Source organism: Anolis carolinensis, chromosome 5 (genome assembly GCF_035594765.1).
Source record: "Anolis carolinensis isolate JA03-04 chromosome 5, rAnoCar3.1.pri, whole genome shotgun sequence".
Taxonomy (NCBI): Eukaryota; Metazoa; Chordata; class Lepidosauria; order Squamata; family Dactyloidae; genus Anolis; species Anolis carolinensis.
Window position 1 is genome coordinate 183,593,147 of NC_085845.1, and position 7,400 is coordinate 183,600,546.

Genomic DNA, 7,400 nt, shown 5'->3' on the forward strand with positions numbered 1-7,400 from the left:
GAAAACACCAAGAAACACCTTAATGGGTTAGAAATTGCCAGGGAAGGTGCCTCATTTGTTCTGTTATTTTTGATGTTGCTTGCCTTTAAGCCCTAACTGATGGCAAGATTCATTCAGAGAAGGATTTTTTTAGATGAAAAGCAATGGCCAGAAGTCTACATACACTAAGTACTTAGTAGCACAGCTGCATAGCGTCTCCTAGCCTAATACCCCTCTAGTCTGATTTCATTGGCAACAGAGGTGTGTAGGATGGTATACAGCAGACTGATTTTTAAGCATTCCTCCCATGAAATATCTCTTGTATTAGTATTAGTATTTATACTTCATTTTATCTCCCCAAAAGGGACTCAAAGTGGCTTGACATAAAAACATTAGTATACAATTTGAAATACATAAATATGCAAAAATTAAAATAAAATTAAACACAAACATCATTTAAAAATTCAGTTAAAATCAATTAAAACAGTTAAAAACCACAGCACCCCCTGACTAGATTTTAAAAACCTTAATCTTTAAAAGCCTGTTTGAATAAAAAAAGTTTTAGCCTGCCACCGGAAGGGCAGTAGGGAGGGGGCTATTCTGGTTTCCTTGAGCAGCGAGTTCTAGAGTCGTGGAGCAGAGACCAAAAAAGCCTAATCTCTTGTTCCTATCAACCGGGCTTGAGATGGAGGTGGGACCAAGAGAAAAACCTCTCCTGAAAATCTCAGGGCCCTGGCAAGTTTGTACAAGGGGATACAATCAGCCAGATAGCCTGGACCTGAACCATCTGGACCTGTATGACAGTGAGAAGCAGGATTCCCATTGCAATTTCTCCTCATACTTCCTCCACTTCATGTTTCAGCCAAGTTTTAAAGGGACTCTCAAAGGTACCAAAACTATTTTGTAAAAAGTGTTCAAAATTTTGTATGACTCCTTAAAAGTTTAGAATATACATGGAATGCATTCACTGTCTCATTTATCCAAAAGCTGGTGGCGACTGGTTTTATAGCATTCTGCTGTAAAATTCTTTGTCTTGGAACTCCCATGAAGAAATTACCCAGAACTGGAAGTCTCCCCTCCAAGTCATATCCCTCTGCAAATAAGCCCAGAAACCAATTATTGCTAAAGGAACTACTAGGTTAAAATATTTTCTTATCCTTAACCAATTATTTGTTTACGGAAAAATAGGGCCACTAGTGGCATTATGTGCAATTTTTCACATTTATAAAGTGTTAAGAACTTTTTTTCCCTCTTTCTCTCTCCCATTGAAAGGCTATTATTATTTACTTCATTGCTGATCCAGAAGTACAATGATACCTGGTGAAATCTCCTCACCTTCATGAATCCTATGCTATAAATAATGGACGATGAATAGTGAATTGCGAACAAGCATGCTGTTTGGAAGGAAGGGCTCCGCACGCTGAAATTTGTTTGCATAAACTATAAGTCAAACAATTACCCAGTGACAAATGCATGCATAAAAACCCAAATAGGTGCGTCGTTCATTCATGGCAAATGCTAAACTTCTCATGTAAATTATTCACAGAGAACAATTCAGCCATGAAATTCACTGTTGACAAATTCAAGGTATTTCTTATGAGGAACCAGGGGAAGAATAATTTGAACTACTCATACACGTTGTTGGCTTCTAAATTAAGTATAACCACAAAGTGAGGGGGAGAGACTTTATTGGCAATGTTCCCCAAATGACTGAAAGCTTTTGTTCACTACAGAGCTGTACAGTAAATATTTAGCATACAAAATGTTCTAAAGGCATCCATAAGAAATAGTAGTGGGCGGGAGAGTTCACCCAAATATGGGGAGGGAAATTTCAAGGTACAGTAGAGTCTCACTTATCCAACCCTCACTTATCCAATGTTCTCTATTATCCAATGCAATCTGCCTCCTGCCTGGATCATTTTTTTTTTTAATTTTTTTATTGTTGTTTTGTCATCTTATCCCACTCCCACCCTCCCACCCTCCCCTCCTTGTACATACACTTTATACAACAAACTACAGAAGTTACATTTGAAATATCAATCTCAATCTTAATTTTTCCACTCCACATCTTAGTACATTCTCTAAATAGTTCTTAACTGGTTCCCACACCCCCTTGATTATTGCAATATTTCCAATTTTATCTATATTATTCCATTTGCAATTTGTGATTTCTACATTTAACATATCAATTATATACTTATACCAATTCGTCAGAGTCCATTTTGTTTTATCTTTCCAACCGCTCACTAAAACAATTTGTGCACATGCTATTAATTTGTCAATCATTTTTTCTTTTTGTATATTCTTCACTTCTGTTATCCTTGCATGTAGTACATTTCTATTAACTATTACTATTTGTAGATTTAGCATTCTATTGATTTCTCCTTCAATCATTCTCCAGTATTCTTGCACCCGATCGCACTCCCATATCATATGATTGAACACCCCTCTTTGTTCACAACCGTGCCAACACCTATCTTTCATCCCTGGTAAAAACCGTGAAAGTTGTGCAGGAGTTCTGTACCATTTTTGTAACATTTTCCTTCTTGCTTCCCTTAATACATTGTACTTTTCTTTTGCTATATTACTTATTTCCCTTTGTATATCTTCCCTCTCAATTTCCATGTCCATTCTCCATGTTTGGAAAATTTCCTCTACTATTTCTTCTTTTACCGTTATAATTTGTTCATACAGATCTCCTGCCACCTTCTTTTCCTCTCTCAAACATTTCCTAATCGCCTTCTCAAATGGACTGTCCTGTTCTCTAATTTTTTCTCTCAATCTAAAAATTTCCTGTCTTATAGCCCAGCTTTGAATCCAATTCCCTGATCCTATCCAATTCTGAATTTCTTTTTGTTCTACAGGGTCTCCATCTATTGTGTACAAATCCTCCACTAACCTTTTCCCTCTACTTTCAATTGATCTCAATGTTCTGCCTATAATTTCGTTGTTATTGTAATTAATTTGCCATATAGTTGCCATCTTATTCTCATTGCCTGGACTTAGCTTCTTCTTTCTTTTTTTCCACACTTTTATTGTTCCTTTAAAAGGTTCCTTAAATTCTGCTTCTTCTCTCCTACTCCATTCCCTAAATATTATTTCTTTTTCTTTAGTATTATTTATTATCTTCTCCATATTTGCCCATTTTTTTTTAGTATACTGTATTTCCAATAATCTTTGGATTTGAAACGCATCGTGATAGACTTCTAAACTTGGAATCCCCCAGCCTCCCTCTTCCTCTTTTGCATTTAACCATTTGTCCCTTATTCTGGGCCTTTTTCCTCCGACTGCCCATTTTCTTATTCTCCTGTCCCATGTCTTTAGTGTCTTCCTATCTACTGTGTTCGGTAATGTTTGAAATAAATATGTCAATTTTGGTATTATGAACATTTTTAGTGCCCTTATTCTGTCCACTCTTGTTAATGTTTTTTCTTCCCAATTCTTAAACTGTTTCTCTATTACCTTCCATTTTTGTTTATAATTCCCCTTGACTATACTCTTTGGGTTTTTATATATCCATACTCCTAAGTATTTCAGCTTCTTTAATCCTAATCTTAACCCTGATATTTTCCTAATCTCCAGTTGTTCCCTTGGTGGGGTATTAAGACATAGTATCTCTGACTTTTTAATATTAACGAATAGTCCTGATATATTTTTAAATTCTTCCAGTTTTTTAATAATATCTTTTACCATAATTAACGGTTGACTTGTAATAATCATTGCATCATCGGCAAAGAAATTAAGCCTTATTTCTTCCTTTTGTCCTCCTCCCTTTTCTATTTTGTACCCTGTCCAATTGGTGCTATTCCTGATACTTTCAGCTAGCATTTCTATCGCTATTACAAATAAAGTGGGGGATAATGGACAACCTTGTTTTGTACCATTTAAAATTGGTATCTCTCCTGTCCTTCCATTATTCACCCTTATTTTTGCTTTACAGTTGCTGTACAATTGTTGCAGCGTTTTGCAAAAGTTTTCCCCCATATTCAACTGTTGACATAATCTTAACAGATAATTGTGATTGACTTTATCAAATGCTTTGTAAACATCCAATTTGAGAATTCCCATTTTTTTCTTATTCGAATTTGCATGATTCATTGCAATTACTACATTTTTTATTGGATCCCCAATTTTTCTTCCCTTCACAAATCCATATTGATCCTCTTTGATTATTTTTGGCATTATTGTTTCCAATCTTTTTGCTAAAATTTTTGTAAATATTTTATAATCTTGATTGCATAGACTAATGGGTCTGTATGACCCTGGTTGTGTTAAATCTCTCCCCTTTTTGGGTATAGTTATAATTTCTGATACTTTCCATGTTAGGGGGACTTTTTGCTTAGTGTATATTTCATTGAACAATTCTGTTAGGTGTGGTGCCAACTCTTCCATAAATGCTTTATAATATTCTGCTGGAAATCCATCTGGCCCTGGTGACTTGCCTCCCTTTAACCCTTTAATTGCCCTTATTGTTTCCTCTTGCGTTATTGGTTGGTTTAATAACTCTCTGTCTTCCTCTGCAATTTTTTCTCTGATATTTAAGTTCCCTTGCATTACCCTCTCTTCCTTATATAGATTTTTATAATATTTTGCCATTATCTCCCTAATCTTACTTTGCTCCTCTTGTTCTTTCCCATTTTCGTCTTTCAATCTCTTTATCCATGTTTTTTCTTTTTTCTTTTTCAAATAGTAAGCCATCCTCTTCATTGATTTTATATTCCAACTTTGGGAATAGCTTTTAACGTATAGATATTTATTTATTATATTCCTTTCCTCAAATGCTTCTAATTGGTTTTTTTTCTCCTTTAGCTCTCTCCAAATCTGTCTATCCTTAGTCCTTTTATGTTTGTCTTGCAGGGTTTCTATTTCTTTTATTCTCTTATCCTGTTCATTCCTCCATCTTCTTCTAAGATTTACCTCTAAACTTATACAGTGACCCCTTATCACTGCCTTACTTGCATCCCAAATTATATCTTTAGTTACTTGTCCATTGTCATTGGTCTCAAAATACTTATTTATTTCTTTCCTAATTGTTTCATATTCTTCCTCTCTACTGTTTAAAACTGTGTTATATCTCCAGGTTCTTTCTTTTCTTTCTATTTCTAATTTTACTTTTACTCTTAATGGTGCATGATCCGATAAATGTATTGGAAGTGTTTTTGCTTCTAGAATCACTGATTGGTTTGTATTTTTCCCCAGAATATAATCTATTTTGCTATATGTGTCATGTCTTCCCGAGTAATATGTCCATCTATTATTCTCTGGTTCCCCTTCTAATAAATCATTCATGTTGTATTCCCTTATATTTAACTTTCTATTACTATTTTGCCTTGTTGTTACCAATTCCAGGTTATAATCTCCTGCACAATACACTTCTCCTTGTGCAAACTTATCAATTTCCCCAAATAGCTTTTTTAAATACTTTTTTTGATTTTTGTTTGGGGCATATATACACACTAAAGTGATTCTAATTTTTTCAATTTTCCCTTTAATCATTACCCATCTCCCATCTGAATCCCTTTTTACCATTTCCACTTGGAAGTCTATTGTATTTTTAATTAAAATTGCCACACCCCGTGCTCTATTTGAACCTCTCGATTCATACACCTGTCCCCAAACCCTATCATTAAATAATGGAGTATGGTCCTTTCTCTTATGACATTCTTGTAAAAGCAGAATGCCAACTTTATAATCCTTTACCATTTTCATAACTTTTGCCCTTCTTTGTGGAGTTGATAAACCATTAACATTATGAGACATTATTACTACTTCACCCATAACCAGGTATTATTTGCATTTACCCTCCTGTAGTTTCTTTCCCCTGTCTGCTTGTCTTCCCATCCTCCCCCATGCCCCCCAGAGTCCAGACCTCTCCCTCCTCCCATCAGAGGGAGACCTGAAAGAGTTTTCCCTTTGTTCTCTTCCATTCCCAGACTCCCTCCCACCGGTGACTGCGTTGCCATCCACTGCTCTCCCCTCCTGCATCATCTTTTACCCCTTTAACCCCATTTGTCCAAATTTCATTATTCCACAAATGTTAGGCTGTTCATTCTTAAGTCTCTGTACTAGATCTCGTTTCAATTCTTCTATTCTCCTCTCTAATTTTCTGTTTTTTAAGATCTCTTAATTGTTTTTCTATAGATTTAATTTGTTCTAAATCCAGGTCCTTCAAATTCCTTAAAGTTCTCTTTTCTTCCCTGTCCTTTGGATCTCCCATTGCAAATAGACTCTGAAGTAAGTCTGTCTCTGTTGGTCCGCCTCTCTCTGCAGTCTCCAGCTCCCTCGATGCTTCTTGTCCAGTCGGCTTGTCCTTGGTCTTATCTGATTCCTCCTCCAGACCGTCTGTTTCTTTTCCGTCTGTATCCAGTTTTAACTGTTTAAGCATTTTCCTCCCACTTTCCAAGTCGGAAGCTTTATATAATTTATTGTCTTTATATACAATTAGGGTGGCTGGAAAAGCCCAGGTATAACGTTGTCCTTTCCTTTCCAAAGTTCCTGTAATTTCCCTCATTTCTGCTCTCTTTCCCAATGTCTCTGAAGATAAATCCAGGAGTGGCCATACTTTACTGCCAGCCAAGGTCAGGTTCTTCATTTTCCTCAATTTTCGATAAACAATGTCCCTTTCAGCCTCCCTTGTGAACCGTATCAAAATATCCTTGGGTTTCCTGCCTCCTCTGAAAGCCCAATGTATCCTCTCGATTCCTTGCAATGGGACCTGAGCATTTGTTGCAAGCCACTCAGCTATAACTTCCTTCAGATTCTCCTTTATCTGAAGACTCTCTCCTGCTGCTCTCAAACGCAGATTGGCTCTTCGGGATCTGTCCTCGAGGTCAGCAACTTTATCTAGAAGTTTTCTATTAATGTCTCTCAGAGTGATTAATTCACCTTTTTGTCTTCTGATCTCCGCTGCTGCCTCCTTAAACTTTTCTTGGCATTCTTCCACTTTATTCTCTATCAGCCCGAGTTTGCTATTAATTTGTGTGATTTGCTCTCTTGTCTGCTCATTTCCCTGTCTTAAAATCTCCATGTTTAATTTAAGATGTTCCAATGTAGTTATAATTTTGTTCAATTTTTCTTCCTCCCCTTCCTTCTCCTTTCTGTCCGCCATACTCACAGTTGTCCGAACTTCTGTTTGGATTCTGAGATTTATGGCTTCAGTCACCTTTGATTGTGACCTCCCAGCCTTCTCTCTTTTCTCCTTTGATCCGGACTCCAGTTAAGGAGAGATTTATGACCCTTTATGGGCTTTTTGAGGCTTTAATTGCCTTTATAGTTAGGAGAGCAATTAGGCACGTCTACTCTCGTTGACGCATGCGCAGCTCCCCCCTGCCTCCTGCCTGGATCAACACCTGGATCCACCCTCAACAGCAACACAAGTACAGCCACACTCCCAAAAAAGTGGCAGACTTGTTGTAAAACAT

General features: G+C 36.6%; 1 long non-coding RNA gene across 5 annotated transcripts in view; it reads right to left on the reverse strand.

Annotated features, from left to right (window-relative positions):
* The window catches only part of LOC134299649 (uncharacterized), a 55,804-nt gene that overhangs the window by 26,312 nt on the left and 22,092 nt on the right, over nt 1-7,400 (reverse strand). The window lies entirely within an intron of this gene.